Genomic DNA, 18506 nt, shown 5'->3' with positions numbered 1-18506 from the left:
GAGGATAGAAATGAAAAAGTATGTGTGCAGAAGTATTTTTTGACCTCTTTATTGTTTTGTAGTGCTCTAAATGATACTTTACCTAGACATAGAGGTTGTACAATGAGTAGAATGCTGTGCCTGGAGTCAAAAGACTTAAGTTCAAATCCAGCCTCAGACACTTAATGACCATGTAACCTTGAGCAAATCCCTTAAACTTTGTCCGCTTCAGTTTCCTCATCTGTAAAATAACAATAATAATGGTACTTACCTCCCAGGGTTGTTGAGTGAATCAAATAAGATTATATTTGTAAAGCACAAATATCTGACACATAACCTGGTATATACTAGATGCTCAATAAATGCTTGTTTTCTTCCTTCTTAATCATGAATAGAGTATATTACAATGATTTTTCATTCTCATAGTTTCTTGGCTAATTGGTCAGCCAGAGAAATTTTATGATAATTCAATTCAATTTGATATTTACTGATGTTGATGATGACTGCTCACCATCTATTAAACATTTATTATGTATAACACACTATGGTAGGCATTGTGTAGAATACAGTGATATATGAGGTAACTTGGAGGAAAAGGATGAAGGAGAAATAATAATTGATAATAGCAATAATAATTAATATTCATACAGCACTTCAAAGTTTAATTTGCATATATTATCTCAATTCTCACAACAACCCTGTGAAATAGGTAATATTATCACTCCCATTTTCCAGATGAGGATGAGAAAGTTGACATGTGGCCACACAACTAGCAGGTATTCTTGACTTCATATGCACTATCCACTACTCTCATCTGGTTGCTCAAGGGGTAACTCAGAAGACCCTCCCTGGTATCAGTCTCACAGAAAGCAGAGGCACTGATAAATATGGATGAGCCTTAGGTTGAGTCCTGATGGAGCCAATGCCACAGCCTGTCAGGAGGGAGCCCCACATTCACCAACTGGTAAGATTCCAAAGGCACAAATCCATGGCCAAAATGCTGACTGACACATGAAGAGGATGACTGCACCTAAAGAAGAGAGTAACACAACACATCACAACAAGTCTGGGAGGAGTCACAACTGCTTTCTTGTCGTTCTGTTACTCCTTAATTGCTGTTGCCTGTGTACAGACTTACAGCCACTGGGCTTGAAGGGCAGCATTTTAAACCTTTAATATTCTGTGTCTCTGATTAACTTGCTGAGATGATAAAGGAAAATAGGGAGGGGTGAGAAATGGGGCGGGGGGAAGGAGAGGGAGGAAGAGAGAAAGAACAGGTAAAAAGACAGATAGATATTCACCCTATAAACAAATTTGAGATTTTTTTCTGGCTTTTATTATTTTGTTGACTACTTAAAATTATTTGTGATACATTATTTAGAAATTATTGCAATGAGAGGTAGTTTAGTGTATTGAATGGACAGAAAACTGATCTAGGAATGAGAAGATCTAAATTCTAATTCTAGTTTTATCACTAAATTAATTTGTGACCTTGGCAAGTCATTCTATATCCCTGTGACTCAGTTTTCTTATCTGTCGGACACTGACTCCCATTTTCAGTATACTATGGTTTTGATATAAGTATTAATTATTTAATACATGCATCTATTATGTGACCATCTAAGACTCACCCATCATCACTCCATCTACAAGACACCAACTAAGTGCTCCTACTCTCCAATTTCACACTGCCCTAATTGTCACAGGCATCCTCTCCTCCACCCTCAAATCCTCACTCTACTAACCACCATCATGAAAACCCTTTCAAGAACTGCACTCAACCAACCCAACTAATTTCATCTTTGTTCATGATCACATTTACTAAATGAAATTATTCATTGTAAAGAATCCATAGCAACTACAACCAAAAACACTCTGTAATGTGCCATATACCAAGACTTAGAAATGGTTTTGTTAAACATAATGCTACTTTATACAGATATTTGCTGTGGAGGGATTCTCTCCTATACTTGGATGGTCTATGCAACTATCATTCTGCCATTTCCCTGATATTCAACAAAGTCATAAATATATAGAAAGGAGGTACTCTCTACCTAGCACCAGGAAAAGCACTATGGGGGACAAAAATTAATAAAATGTAATCCCTGCCCTGAAGAAACTTACAATCTATAAGGATGGTAAGATATGGATACAAATAACTCTTCTGTAAGGCAGAATGAGATAAGGATTATAGGAGAAATATAAAGTGATATGAATACATAGAGTCCCTTTTAACTAGAGGGAACAAGAAAGGTTACATGGAGGTGACGCTGAAGATGAACCTTGAGAGATGGATATTATTGCAATAAACAGAGATTTCAGGAAAAGGAATCACAGTTTCTAGAGCTAGTGGGGATGAGTGATTATTTAGTCCAACGCCTTCATCTTAAAGAAGAGAAAACTGAGACCCAAGGAGGGCATGCCCAGGTCATACAGGCAATAACAGATCTAGGATTCAAATGTAGGTCTTCTCATTTCAGTACTTTCCTCCATCCCATACTACAATGGGGAATTACAGAGAGAAAATCATGAGAAATATCATGTCTTAAGAAATATCATGAGAAAAACATGAAGGTAGAAAATCACATAGTACATTACTTTAATATGTGAAAATCTAGCTTGGTTATAGCCTAACATATGTGAAGTCACAAAATGTAAGCTAGGTATAGAAGGGCGACTAGAACTATATTTTAGAGGGCTTTCAATGACAAACTAAGGAATTTTTACTCTGATAATTGGTGTTGCTGATTGAAGGATTTTTAGCAAGTTGGTGACATGGTAAGTGCTATGCCACAAGAACTCTATTTGAGTAGCAGTAGAACATGGTAATGGGAGTAGAGAAGAGTCAGAAAAACCAGAAAAGAGACTATATGGTAGTAATCCTAGTGGGAGGTAACAAGGGCCAACGGAAATGGAAAAGATGGCTCTGATTCAAGGGCCATTTTAGGAGATAGAATCAATGGCACTTAGCAATGGTTTGGATGGGGTCAGGAATGAATAAGTAGGCAAGAGTAAAAAGTGATTTTGATAACTTGAGTGACTGGGAAGAAAATTATGACATTAGCAGAAATAGGGGAGTCAGAAGGAGAAGCTGGTTTGGGCAGGGGGGGAATGACTCAATGTCTAAGGGTTATGTTAAGCAGAGACACTCAAGTGTGATCTAGTAGACCATTAGGAGCAACTCTAGAAGTTACGAAAAAAGTTAGGGCTATACATACAGATTCAGTCATCGTTCTTGCAAAGGTAAATATTTAAAGCTTTGGGAAAGAAAAAAAAAACAATCATCAAGAGCATATAAAAAGAAGAGAGAACTTGAGTTAACCTTTGGAAAACCTTACTTTTTAAGACCTGAGGGTGTGTTAAAAGCCAGCTAAGGAGATAGAAGAATCCACCTAAAACAAAGTTGAAGAATAAAGAGAGTGTGAAGTCACAGAAGTCAAGGAAGGAGGGTGTATCAATTGGTTAGTAATTGCAAATGCTACTAAAAGGGTAAGGCAAATGAAGACTGAGAAAATACCACTAGAATTCATTCGTGGCCTTCAAGGAGACAGTTAAAACAGAAAGAAGTACAACTGGAAGTCAGATGTGGAGTTAGTTGGAGATGAAGAGGTGGAAACAATGTCAACTGATTACTCTTTCTAGAAGTTTGCTGCTAAAAGTAAAAATAGAGAAGGTACAGTAGCTAGAGGGAATAGCATGATGGAAAGAAGGGGTGTTTTAATTGATTTTTAATTGTATTAAATGACTTTAGACTGAGTGAAAAGAGCAAGTTGAAAGGGAAAGCTTGAAGAAAAAGAAAGAGAGAGAGAAGAGTAATTGATGGAATAATGCCTAACAGGAAGTAGATGGGATTGAGGGTATGGATAAAAGGATTCATTTTGGATCAGAGGTTTACAGCACAGAGGGGATTAGAGAGGATGTGGAGATCAAAGAAAAGTAATATTTATTCAATTGAAAAAGAAAAAAAGATTCTGACATGTCAAAAGCTATTTCTTAAGAATTCATCTGTGTATTTCACTGTGCTAGACACTGTGCTAAGTATGTAATTAGAACCAGTCCCTGTCCTCTAGCTCCTTGCAATCTGAGTCAAAAATAATCAATCAGTATTCCATCAATAAATATTTATCAAATGCCAAATATGTGCAGGCACTGTGTCAAACGAAGATGTACAAACACATTTTCAAAACATAAATTCGTCATGATGAAACCTATGCCTACATATCATCAGAAAAGAGACAGAAATCTGCCATTTGTTGTTCATGCCCAAGAAGCAAAAATTATTTACTGCCTTTTGAAATAACCCCATCTCAAAATTACTTTTTTTAATACACAAAGGTATTTTAAGTCAATGTAAAGTTTGCAGAAAATGCCCTGGCTTCTACTTTCTCAAAGGTTTTTTTTCTTTCTGTCTTCTGAGTAAAAGTTATCTACATTTCAGACAGTGTACATATAAATACTATGAAGCTAAATTGATAACCAGGGCATAGTCCGTTAAACCAATATTACATGGCAACTTTAAAAAATGATTATCTAGAGTAGAAGTTGGTGAACTACATTTTAAAAAAGTAAAAAACAATTTTAGTTTATGGGTATTAAAATAAAACAGGTGGCAGACCAGATTTGGCCCTTTGGCCATAGTGTGCTGACCCCATAATGAGAGAGCAGGAACAAGCTGAAATTTTTGGAATGTTTGTAAGTTCACAAAAGTCTTTATAAATTTTTTTTAGGTTGACTGCCTTTCTCTGACTCTGACTCTTCTAAATCCTCCGTTATAATTGACACCTCACAAATCTTGTTTCAGGAGGCCAAGATTGATTTTTGGAAAGGAAAAATTTCACATTTTAAAATACATCATCATGATTTGGTGGTGACCGTGAGTTCTCTTTCATAAGGTTTTGTATTTCTGTTTCCAAGTTGTTAATTCAGCTTTCCTATCTTTCTTTCATAACTCTCATTTGGCATTACCATCATTTTAGCCTCTTTTTTTAAAAACTCCTCCTTTAACTTTTCTAAGAATTCTTGTTTGTTTTATGTCCAAGCTGTGGGTTTTTTTGAGATTTTGCTCATAGACAGAAATTTTCAAGTCATCAACTTCTTTTGTCTATGTCTTGAACTTTTTTGTTACCATCGTAGCTTTTATGATTAGATATGATATGATTTTATGATATGATTTTCTTTTTTGTTTACTCATTCAGCTTATTTCTTGATTTTTGGACTTTATGTTAGTGCTTAGTTTCTGCACACTTCTGAGCAAGATGTCTAGACTTCTGTCTTTTTTATGGCCTTCTGCTGCTTTAAGAGGTCAATCTTGGGGGATGAAATCTTCTAGTGCTTCCAAAGGGATGTGATCCAAGGAAAAGTCCTTCTACTGCCCTCCTGGTCTAAGCTCGGCAAGTTCCTTACTTGTTAATGGGTTTGGTATGTTGGCTTGTGTATAACTGAGTGTAAACTCTTGTTGGATTCAGTTACTGCTAGTGTATGGGGAGGCTGCAGGTTCAGATCAACTAGATAGCTGCTTCCCCTTTGGTCTGGAACTCTTGCCCTAGTTATTCTACTGTAAACCTTGGGCTAAAGATTAGAACTACACTGTTGCTCTGTTGTAGGGATCAGAGCCACACAGCTACATTTTCATAATTCATTTCTTGTTCAATATATATCTAGAGCCCCACCTGGACCATTGTTTTCCACCTGGAATCTGTAACTTAGAACTGTGCAGTGAATGACAAAGATGCCAGATGGTACCCATTCCTATACCCAGCCCTAGTTCAGTGATCTTCAGGTATCTCCTGGGATCTCTTTCTGCGCTGGTACTTCCTTCTCTGATACCTTCTTTCTAATTCTGGGTGCTAGAATGCTCTAAGCTATCTATATTCCTAGCCAGACTCCATTCCCAGTGTCTGGAATTCTCTGTCTTGCTATACTGCCCTGAGCTAGAAAAATGCCTCACTGTCACTTTTATTTGCCTTTTCTGTTCAGATTTTTGTAGAAAAGATAATACTTAATAAATACATTAATATTTATCAATCAACTTAATAAATACTGTCTCTCTCTCTAATGCATAATTGGTTTTCTAGAGCTATTAGTAATGATTAATGTTTGGAATGGTCTTAATAAAAAATAATGAGATAAAAAAGGAAGATGAAATTCTCTCCCTGTAGCCCAGGTCATTATTATACTAAGCTTTCATCATTTCACTAGTCTTATTACATCATCATAAGCTACTTGAGAGCAAGTAGGATATCTCAGCAGATAGTACATTTATATAAAACTACTCAGTATTACCTGGGATTTAATTTTTGCTTTTAGCCTTTCTTACTGTAGCCTACTGTATGCTCAGACAATAGAATATAGTCCTCAAATACCATTCGTACCATGCTACTGTCTTGCTCCATAATCTTTAGTTGTTCTCTACTGTCTACTCTGTCAAATTCAAACACCTATTCTAGCATTTAAAGTCCTCTATTAATTTTTTTTTGTCCATGCCTTTCCAACCTCATGTCTTTACTTTCTCTAATATGGACCTCTAATTCAATCATATGAATTTCCTTGTTGTTCTCCCCAATCCCAAAAAATACATGTTTAATCCTTACCACCATGTCTTTGCTTGTGATATTATTCTGTTCTGGCAACCACAATCTAATTCTTCTCATAACACTGATATCTTTCACTATCTCTTCTCCCCTATTATTGTCTCCTTCCCTAAATACCCCCTCCTATTATCCCCTTGTCCTACTTTTTTACTACTCTCTTTTACTAAGTCCAATCCTAACTTTATTCCCTTTCAACCTTCTTCACAAATCCATGCCATTCATCCAAAGTTACCAAATATGCCTAGTTTAAAAATTAATTGAAAATTGACCTTATTTGCCCAATTTCTTTACACTTCTAAAGCAGTAACAGGATTGCTGTGTAAATAAAATTATCACAAAAAGTATAATAAAATTCCATTTTTAACCCTTTGGGAAGTCCATAGCTATGATTTAATGATTGTAGGGACTTTCAGAGTGGAACATCCCTTCACCAAAGCAGATGGGCTACTGTCCATAAATTACAGTCTTTTAGAGTTAGCTGCCTGAGGCATTGAAAATTAAATACTTTGGGCCTGATTACAAACCTGAGATGAATCAGTGGCAGTTCTTGAACTCATGTCTTCCTTACTCTAAGATGAGCCTTTCATCCATTACACTAAGCTGCTTCTCAAAACCCTACAGTAACATGCTTACTGATTATACTTTGGATCAAATCACGCTCCCTATATACCTAACCAGTGGTAGCTAGATGGCTCAGTGTATAGAGCATGGAGCCTAGAATAAGGAAGATCTGAGTTCAGATCTGGCCTCAGACACTTACTGTGTGACCCTGGGAAAGTCACTTAAACTTGTTTGCCTCAGTTACCTCATCTATAAAATGAGCTGGAGAAGGAAATGGCAAACCACTCCAGCATCTTTGCCAAGAAAACCCCAAAAGGGGTTACAAAGAGTGAGACACAACTGAAAAATGACTAGCAAATCTACCTAGATCATAACACATCCATAATATTAGTATATTAGTATAACTTTGTTACTAAATGCTGGTGATGAATATTTATATTACATTTTCTATCACTTAATAGAAATGTTTTTCTTGCTTAAAAAAAAGTAACCACCCTTCTATGGCTATTACTTCTGTTCACTGGAGTGATCAGTTCAAAATAAGTTGCCGTAGTGGATGGAGCACTGATCCTGGGTGCAAGAAGATGAGTATAGATTCCATCTCAAACATTTATCAACTTTTTGACTCTGACAAGTCACTTAACCTCTGTCTGCTTCTGTCATCTATAAAATGGAGATAAGAATAGCACCTACATCCCAGTGTTGTTCTGAGACTCAAATGAGATAATATCTGTCAATCACTTTGCAAACCTTAAAGCTCTATATGAATGCTATCTCCTGGCAGTGGTGGTGGTGGTGATAGTAGTAGCAGTAGCAGTAGCAGTAGTAGTATTAGTAGCAGTAGCAGTAGCAGTAGCAGTAGCAGTAGCAGTAGTAGTAGTAGTAGTTGTAGTAGTAGTAGTAGTAGGGCAGCTACAGCAGCAGTCGTAGTAGTAATATTCTTGAGAACTCAAACAATATACCATATTGGAATTGAAGCATTGTCAAGGACCCAACTTTTGTTCATAATTACTTGGATATAAATTGATACTTAAAAACTCAAGAACAATATTTATAATGGAAGTCACCAAGCCAAATCCTCAATTTCTAAGCTTTGTGGCAAGAAAACTTTCAAAATTTAAATCTATAAGAAGAAATCAAAATGCTATGAGTATAGGATTAGTTATATAGAATTCCCATCTTTCTGTCTTCTGGAGTTGTACTGAGGATGCTTTCAGGAGTACTACAGAAGATGAGCTTACATCCTAATACATTTATTAAACTACAAAAATTAATTAATTAATCTGTGTAATAGTTCATAGATCATAAACCTTAAAAGAAAAAAGGAGGACAGTGGGATAGTGAATAATCCTAGAACCATTTCCATCTGAATTCTATAAAAAAGATAAGAACAAGATAATAGTGATAATAATGGAATATTTTTATCCACCTTCAGTGGTTCACAGAACATTAAATATAAAATAATAGCTGGATATCAAGTCATCTCAGAACCATTTCTGTGTGAACTCTAATAATAATGATTAACAACACCTGGCATTTATACAGTCCTCTAAGGGTTACAAACTGCTGTGCAAACCTTTCCCCCTGAGATCAAATCACAGATGAAGACAAAGGAACCATTAAGCCACTATATATGTGAGAACAGCTCTACCTGATTCTCTTTCCCAGGGGATATTTTCTCACTTGTTGTGTTGGAGAGAAGATATTAGGGAAAATAATTTCTAAAAACAATTTAAAACACTCCCCAGGAATAATGAAAATCAAGTAAGTATTTTTAAACCACCCTTTGATCAGTGAGGTATGGTAGATTGGGAATTGGTCTTAGTGTAAGAAAGAGCAGATTCCAAATCCTGCCTCCGATGATCTGTGGCTATATGACTCTGAGGGAGTGACTTTACCTCTTATCATCCCAGGTAATCTACAAAGATTGCAAAGTTGTGAGTCTGCATTAGCAGAGAATTCAATAGGTATTCTCTACACCCATAAGATCATGTGTGTGGTCCTTTCTTCAAAGCCATAAATCATCTTGGATATCACTACCAATATTTTGCCTAGATGCTCATCAAAGAAATATGGCTGCTTAGGTGGGATTCCTAAATCACATGTAGTCTGCAAATTGACTTACACCTGAGAAATATTAGGACAAATGCAAACGCCAGAATTTATGCCAACCAATTCAAGCCCTAAATTAGAAGGTAAGGGGAAGCAACAAAGTTTACTTTGTTCATAAAATGTGTGTGGACCAAAAAACAAAAAACCTACCGACCAACATACCTTTTTCATCTAAGTCTTCAGGTTGCAATATATAATACCAAACAGATTGCAGAATAGCTGAATTAGGGGGAAAATACATATTGCTCAGAATATTAGCTTTGTTATTAATAGAATGGGATGAGGTAAAATACCTTGCAAATATACAAAGAGTTTCCTCTAGTTTTAAAGGAATTGTTCCTAAAGTTCAAAAAAAAAATTCCTCTTACTTTTATATTTTCTTGTCTTCTGTTGCTATTTTAAAATTTCTCTTGTCTCTGCACTTTCCACTTCTAGCTAGGCCCTGAAGCAAAAATATTGAACTTCTTGCATTCCCCACAGAGCTAGAAATATGATGTACTCAGTGGGGGGGAAAGTCTCACAAAAGAGCTTGACAACACCTAAGGGACACTCTGGGATAGTCTTCCAAGCTTCTGGGACCACAGGTTTTTTCAGATCAAGGGGTACATGTAATTCTAATAATTAACTGAATCTTAGTGAAGATCTCAAACCACTTTTGCAGATATATTTTTAGTATAATCATTAATATGATCACTTAACATTTAGAATTTGAAGGGGCTTTAGAGATCATTTAGTTCCATCTCAGAATTTTACAGGAAGGTAACAAATATGTGTTCCTAGAAAGGGAATTTTGTATCAAGAGTCAAGTGGATGGCATAATTGGAATAATTTCCCATGCCGCCTGACTTCTAGCCCTGTTGTATTTGCTTAAGTTTTAACCTCCAAAACTCAATCTAAACCAAAGGTATCAAAAGAGATGGTACAGTGGCTACAGTACCAGGCCTGGAATCAGAAGACTCATCTTCCTGAGTTAAAATCAGGCCTCAGACACTTACTAACTGTGTGACCCTGGGCAAGTCACTTAACCCTGTTTGCTTCAGTTTCCTCATCTGTAAAATGAACTGGAGAGGGAAATGACAAACCACTCTAGTACTTTTGGCAAGAAAACCCCAAAAAGGGGTCACAAAAAGTTGGACCTAACTGAAAACCACTAACCAAGAAATCAAATGTGAAGCAACACTCCTAAGTGGACCCAAACCAAATTAAATTGTAACTGGAAACTGTCTAACAAAATAAATAAAATACAATAGAACATAATCAATGTTAATTTGTTGTATTCTAAGACAATTTGAGGCCATAACTGATCCTTACCATGGAATTTAATGGCCCTCATTTCTATTTGAGTTTGATCTAATCATTTCAACTGTTGCCGGGCCAGTACAGCTGTGTTCACATCATATTAAAAATGGGGGAGCAGTGTAATTATGAACATACAGGCAAGATGAGGCCACATACCACAGTAAAAAAAAAAAAAAATAACATTGTTTGAAGTCATGAGATCTGAGTTCAAAATCTGCTGCTTACTTACTACCTGGGTGAGATTTTTTAAATTCCCATAAGCTCTTTGGTCTGAGTTTGCTCATCTGTAAAATGAGAGAATTGAACTAGCTGACCACTGAAGTCCCATCTATCTCTAAGACTATGAAATGTCTGGGGAAACCTTGGTATCATCCTTAACTCTTCTCTATCCCTTCTAAAACAGACTGGGAAACAGCATGGAATTTACTGGCTATCCCAGGTGCTGAAACACCATTGGAAAGGTACCAATCACTTCTCACTTTGTAAACTTAAGTTCAAATTGATACAAACTGGGTCATTAATACATTTACAAACAGTGTAAGTCTTGGGGTTTTGTGCCTGATTTAATAAGATTTTCTATTTCTCTATGAATTAAGGATAGGGGCTGATTTACATAATGTTTAGAAAGCTCACAAACTTTGTATTTTGTGTAAAATAATTGTGATTCTCAAAGGCTTTCCCAGCCGTGCCAATTTGGCAAAGTCAGCTCTCTGGGGTTGCCAGACTGTGTCCAGATTTTTCAGTCCCATCTTTGGCAGGATCCTTGCAACTCCACTTTCAGGACCAAAATAACTGGCTGCAGGCCAGCAGCCTGAGTGAACACTCTTGCCAAGTTAGTACTAGCTAGGAAACCCTTTGAGAATATGAAACTAGAAGAGAGTTTGGTCCCTTCTTTCTTTGGAAAAAAACTCTCAAATGGATCTTGTCACCATGTCATCTGACAAAGTGACAACCTTTACTTCTATAATCAAGGGTAAGATGTCACATCACATACAAAATGTCATGAAGAAGAGAGAACAGAAAACAACTTGGGTTTTGCTTCTCTAGCTCCTTCCCATCATCTAGTTATAACTCAGAGGGGAAATTTAGTCAAACTGGTTGACATCATATAAACAAGCCCATTCAGTGATTGATGGGAGTTTTGCCTGAATTGACCAGGTATTTGGTCACTCATGTAGACAGTACAAAGTAAAGTGTAGACTCTTAATTATCTGATTAATTAAGCCCAACTGGGAAATTCATTTTGAGGTCAAAATCATCTGGCTTTGCTGCCCACATTGATTAATGAACCAGATAATTGCTGAATCTCCATTTCACTTTATGCTCCATAGTTACACCCTCAGAATAAATATTTAGTTGAATATGTGACCTGCTCTTCAATGCTATTCAGGGCAAAATCAATGGTCTAGGGAAAAAATGACCCAGTTTGTGATTTTTTTTCCTTGAGATTTGGAATGTGAGAGGAACTTTGGGGATCATTTAGTCCAATTGTCTCATTTTACAAATAAGGAAACTGAGGTTTAGAAAAGTAAAATGACTTACCCAAGGCAATATGGCTACAATTAAATTAGCAAAAGTCTTTGCTTCCTTTCCCCAACAAGTGACCATCCAATATCCTTTATTTTTTTATGTGGCTAAACTGCTTGGTAATTCAGTATATAATTTTCTCCCTGTTGAACAAAGTTAATTGTCAGTTTCCTTCTAGTGCACCCTCTTTGAAGAAATGCAGAACGCTAGAGGGAAAGAAAGTCAATTTCATTTGTTCACAGTATTTATTTTCTTAAATATGCCCAGTGGCCAGAGGACAGATGGATGTATTTTAAATGCATACCTATTATTAAAATGTGAAATTCATAAGAACAGCAGATTTTCTTTAAAAAAGTAATTAATTAGGCTTGCTTCATCTCTCTGGGGATTCTCTACGTTGAGACTATGCCCTCCAACTTGGAACATCATAAACACAGATTCTATCAGGCCAGGTAAGTATAAGCTAATGCTCTATTGAAAACACCTGCAGCTAATTACTCTCAGGACTACTGCTATGAGACACCAACAGAACCTACTGAAAAATGAGAAGCCTTATCCAACAACTTGTGTTATTTGTCCAAAAGATGCCAAGTAACCAGCTGGAGTAGTTGTTCATTGAGCTAATCAGTCAAAAAGCATCAGTAAGTACCTACTGTGTGACTGAAGTGTCCAACCTTATTCAATGGTACAGCATAGGCACAAGTGTAGTATTAAAAGTATAGTATATTAATAGTATAGAAAGAGCACTAGATTTGGAATCGGAGGCTCTGTATTTGAATCCTGGTTGCTCTTTGAATGTAAGAGGTATGCTGGAGCCAGTTCAGACCTGTTCATAAAAGTCAGTTAAAATTTCAGTGTGAACATTAACATTATAAAGCAGGGCTTGATTTATTATTTTATTGGTTTCTAGGTTTCATAAATAGAAAAATATTAATAATGCAGATTAAACTTAAAATTGTGTGATCCATATATTTAATTTTTCAGAGAGCTGGTTGTTGAACATTTATCAACATACCCTGGGATTCCTTCCCTTTGGGTGATTTAGATTCACACTTTGTAAAATGAATGGATTAAAATAGACAATTTCTCATGACCTTCCCAGCTCTAAAACTATAATCCTCTGACTCTCAGACTTGGAAGGGACTTCAGAGTCCTTCCTTGGGTTTCATTTGTATTTTGATTCTATTTTACTCATTCTACCTTGCCTATATCAATATTAAAAATTAACAATAATTTACTTTTTAGCTGTTTGGAATTTGTGAGGGAGGGGAAGTGTAAAAGTAGAATAATTCACTCAGTTCTGAGCAGAACAATGAGTCTTAGGAAAGAGTGATGGCCAATGGGTCAAGGATTGACTTTGTGTTTATTAATTTAAATTATTAAAAGGCAAGATCCCTTTTAATTCAAAACACATTCTTCTTTGGAAAAGGGACTACCTCCACTGAGCTTCAGAGCTTGGAATATAGAAAGCTTGGATCCTAGCAAGAGGTAACATGGCTCAGAGCTTGTGACATGATTTAACAAGCAGTAGTAAGTAGTACTTCTTTTTGGACATAGGCCTGTTATCTCTCTATGGACTTTATTTTCTTTTCCCTCTGGAAGATCAGGAAAGCAGAAACCTGGCTCTAACTCTCACATACTAATCTGGAAGGTAAAAATTTATTGGCCACACTCTATCCTACATCTCCTTTCATTGTAGCCCAAGGAAAACTGAAGGTTAAGTTTTCCTTAACCTCCACTTTTCTCAGGTGACCACAGGATAGGCCCCACTAGGTCTCAGAATACTATCCATTGGTAAGTAATTTCTAACCATTTTTCATGAGTAATTGTGTTATTTGCTTAGGATTGTTATGAATAATTATATTTTTCCCTTCTTAGGAGTCATTTTTTTTCATATTTGTACTAATTTCAAAATTTCTCCTGATTCAAAATTTCAACCTTGTACCTGCTAGGTCTCAAGTTATACTGAATTTGTATGTTCAGGTCTTCACAACTATCATTTATATGTGACAAGCAAGTGCAACGTGCTGGAATACAAAAACAAGCATATTTATCCCTTCCACATCATGGGGGGCTAGAGGCACAGTACTCTCATGACCTGGAAAATCCAGAAAAATTTTGGCTTTTTCCTTTTGTACCAGAGAAATATTATATAATGTCAGGTACATATTTTATGCATTTTTTGAGTTTCTAAATTTTTTTTGTGTCATCTGCTGGCCTCTACATGTCATCTGAGACTTCTACAAAACTCCCCAAAAAATCCCATTTAATTTCTTCTACCTATCCATAATATATTGAAACCATGATGAGAAAAATCATGATGTGGAAATGAAAACTGTAGGAAGACAATCCCTACCCTTGAGGAGCTTACATAATAAGGAAGACAACACATAAAAGGGAACTTAAAAGGGGAAGGACACAAAGGTACCCATAATGGGGGCATAGCAGAGGAAATCTGGACTACAGGATGGAGATGAATGAGGGTTGGCTGGCTTGAGCATCCTCCTTAAAAGGACATTCTGGAAGGAGTCATCTAATCAGAAGGAAAGGCTACAGGGGAGGAGAGGACTTCCCATGTGTGTGTTCCAGGCCTAGAGCAAGGCTTCTGGTTGAAGATCTGGGACATGTTAGATGTCCAGAGTGCAGCACAGAGAGGAATGACTTAACAATCTCCATGAACAGCTAATAATTTCCCCTATATTCCACATACCTGATAGTTCTTACTAAATACCTCTTTTTCACTCTTGAACAATTTTTTTTTATTTACTAGGGTTTACCTTCCAATTGTTCTGTTGTCTAATGCCCATAACATAGTTTTTGCTGTTGCTTTCATTTTTTTTAAATGACAAAGCTGTTCTGGATCTTGATGTTAGGACTCACAACAAAATAAAATCTCTATTCTCTCTTTATCACAAAATTAGACCAGTCACCTATAGGAAATCAATAAATAATCCAGTAGGAAATAGCTGGGGACCGACAGTATAAGAGCCCATAAACCACTTTAGGGTGTGTCAGGCTTTGATGAGAGATGATGAAATATGTGGATAGAGTTTAATGATCATCTTCTCCCACTCTTTCTCTCTTGTTTACACCTGAAGTATCCATCCCTTCCAAATCATCTCTGACCAATGAGAGGTCATGTAACATCTATCAGAACTTGCTTGTTATTGCATGGGCCTTCCTAAAGTCACAACTAGTGGATTATTACTCAATGTCTATATATACTGAAAGAAAAGGATTGACTCATGAATTGGGGAATAAATGGTTGAAGCTCTCTTTTGTATGTCTAAATCCTCAGTTCCTATGCTAATAGTTTATTACTCTTAAAGGATTTTCATCAGAAAGGGATGTTTATTTTTATCCTTGCGTTGTTCCCCCAACAATTTAAGGAAGGTTAGTGTAGAAATGTATATGGCATCTAGGACTGAGACTAAGGGTCAGGATTTGATGTGTTGTTTAAAGATCCTGGGCTCACTCTGTCCAAGATCAATGGGCCAGGTATGTCACCAGTCAAGCAAGGGTGATCCAGGTTTCTAGTTCCTAATGTAATTGAAAAGGGTCAGTGTGATGGAAACTTTTAAAATCTATGGCTAAAATTGTCGTGGAGGTTTTTCTTCAAATAGTTATTTAGTTTGTTCTATAATGATACAATCTCTTTCAGAAACCGTTTCCAGGGCTGTCTAACTAAAGCAGTACATTCTGAGAGAGACAAAGGTAAATTTAGTCTATATAAAATTCATTCAGAGATGGGGATGTTTCATTTTTGTCTTCATATGCTCAGTTCTGACACCATACCTTGCATATTATTAGTTGTTTAATGGACTGATTCAAGTAGAAAATATTATTGGAGTACATATTGAAGGCATGGAAAGATTCATATGGAACTACAATATTGCTTTTTTGGCTCTACATATTGGAGGGAAAGAAACAAAATAATTGAGAAGATGGAAAGATAATACTCTCACTTTGATTAGCTGTAAGCAAAGAAGGGTACTCAGGAAAGGAAGGAAACCACCAGCTGAAAAGGAAAGCTGTCTAAGGCTTTTCATGTCAAGCTCAACTAAATGCACCAAACATTGAGGGTTAATGTTCACACTATGCTACTAAGTGATGAGAGAAATACAGAGATGAGTAACAAAGGAGCTTTGAAAATATTGCAGGATAAGACTATGAACTCAACTACAATGCAAGATAGAATGTGAAAGTGACTAACAGATTCAAGCAAATTGCTAGGAAAGTTCTAAGGCAGACTTGCTAAGAGCTGAGAGTAGTAGAAGTAGGGAAAGTTACCCAAAGGAAATTGCATTTGGCCTAGACTTTGAAAGACCGCTAAGATTTCAAGTGGTGAAGCTTGGGGGAGAGGAAGGTATAAAGAATAGGGACTTGCAGCAATTCAGCCTTAGAGATGGTGTGAGCAAAGGCAGAGAGATGGAAGAAGGGCTGGAGAATGCCTCTGAGCCCTGAAAAGGGTTATTGACTTTCAGTTAAGAAAAACAAAAGAAAATCTAATTAAGATTGGTATTTAAAAGAAGTTGAAAACAATTAAAGATAAGTGACAGATGTATAATACTGACTCTATAGTGGTGGTTTTCTTTAAAAATTGCTATAATATTAGTTTAATATATCAACTATTCATAATTTTTATCTCTGTTGGAACTCACCTATAACCAGTATAGATCACAAGCTCTCTGTACTTCAGCAATTAGGTCATCTTCATAGGCTCCTGCAGTTAAAAAAATGAATTGCCTATTGGCCAACATTTAGGTGGCAAGCCTGTCAACTGAGAAAGGAAGAACTTGAGGCAGCATATATCATTACCATACACAGTACTCAAATACATAAGTGGATCTTTGATCTTATAAAATGGGGTAAAAGGTGTCTTATCTACCTCTACCTATCTGTGTAACTCTCATTTATATTCTTTTAAAAATTCATTACAGAATAACCTACCAAATATACTGGAAGCCTTTTTCACTTTCTCCAGATATCACAAGAGTACCAGAGGAGTGATTTTGACCATTCACCTTTGATCTCTTGTCCCTTTCATGTAACTAACCTATTATTTTTCCCTGTTATAAAAATTTCTGTATTTCTTTTCTTCTTTGGAGTTTCGTGTTGGTTATAAATTGCCTCTGGTCCATACCTATGATTTGTCTCATTGACCTCTGTGTCTTAAGGTCTTCAAAGACAGTAGTATTCCCGGTGTCTTTGCTATAGCATCAATCTATACTGTGTTATAAAAATTTGCTACTTTTTTTAAAACCTAGGAACAATATTTTGTAGAGTTTATGTTCAACCAGAGTCATAATTGCTCAGAACTCCAAGTTATGAAAATTCTTAATATTTACCAAGAAGTTTGCCTAATTTAGATTTATGTTTATAGCTAACCTGGACCCATTATAGTTGAGGCAAAAAATTCACGTTAAAGAAACATTGAGTTAAAGAAATTATGAGAGTATGTGTCAGTCATTCAGCCAGTAAGCATTTATTAAGTGCTTATTATGTTCCAGGCACTTTGCTAAGCACTGGGAATACAAAGAAATATAAAAAAATAGGACCCATCCTCATGTAGCATATATTTTACTATGAGGAGACAACATATAAATAACTAGATATGTACAAAAGGTACATAAAGTAAACAAATAGCATTTTGCAAAGGCACAGAGATGGAAGATAAAATGACATATTCAAGGAACTTAAAAGAAGTCCAGGACTGTAGGATCATGGAGTCCATGGACAGTAGTAAATCATAAGAAGACTGAAGGGTAAGATGGTGCCAGACAGGTAAATTTTTATTTGATGCTGCAGGGAATAGTGAGCCATTGAAGCTCCTTGAGCAGGTTAGTGACATGCTCAGACCTTTGCTTTAGAAAACTTACCTTGGCATCTGAGTAAAGTGGGTAGAAGCTGGAAGCAGAAAAGTCAGAATGGTATCACCACTTTCTAGTCATAAGCTCCCAAAGTGGGAGATACCACCCTCAGGGGAGTGCTAGTCCAATCCATGGGGGACAACAGTAGCCTCAGGTGCAATCGGGGGCATTGAATAAAAATAAGGGGGTGGTGGAAGCATAAGCAAAGAAAAAAAAAGAAAAGTTTGAAAAATCATTTATACATGCTTCATCTGTTGTGTAACAGTTAAAGTTATAGTGATTACATTATTTTCCAAACAGACACACAAAATGCAAGTTATAACCAAGCAATGGTCAAACCTGCCAATAGGTCTTAACAAGCCAGTGTTGGCAGGCAATCATGTGCAAATTGTCAAGAAGTCCAACATGCATCAGCAGGAATATGTGTGTGTGATGCTTTACTTACAGTGCAGTACTATATGGTTACATGATGCAGTACTGTATCATCAAAATTTCATTAAAGGAAAAACCTCACAAATTTACAATAAATTATTAAATTTAGGATGCAACATTTAAAAAAATTATATTT

General features: G+C 36.2%; 1 long non-coding RNA gene across 2 annotated transcripts in view; it reads right to left on the bottom strand.

Annotated features, from left to right (window-relative positions):
* Nucleotides 1-614: 614 nt before the first annotated feature.
* LOC140506215 (uncharacterized) overlaps nucleotides 615-18506 on the bottom strand; it is a 117174-nt gene continuing 99282 nt past the window's right edge. Inside the window, exons 5-7 of one of the 2 annotated variants that reach the window (XR_011967811.1) lie at nucleotides 17948-17975; nucleotides 16730-16848; nucleotides 615-1009 (exon numbers count right to left, since the gene is read on the bottom strand). This is a non-coding gene — a long non-coding RNA (uncharacterized lncRNA). The remainder of the gene's footprint in view (nucleotides 1010-16729; nucleotides 16849-17947; nucleotides 17976-18506) is intronic. The other variant, XR_011967812.1, reaches the window with a different exon arrangement.

The sequence above is a fragment of the Notamacropus eugenii genome, chromosome 5, assembly GCF_028372415.1.
Source record: "Notamacropus eugenii isolate mMacEug1 chromosome 5, mMacEug1.pri_v2, whole genome shotgun sequence".
Lineage (NCBI taxonomy): Eukaryota > Metazoa > Chordata > Mammalia > Diprotodontia > Macropodidae > Notamacropus > Notamacropus eugenii.
This window is presented reverse-complemented; position numbering and strand designations above follow the sequence as displayed.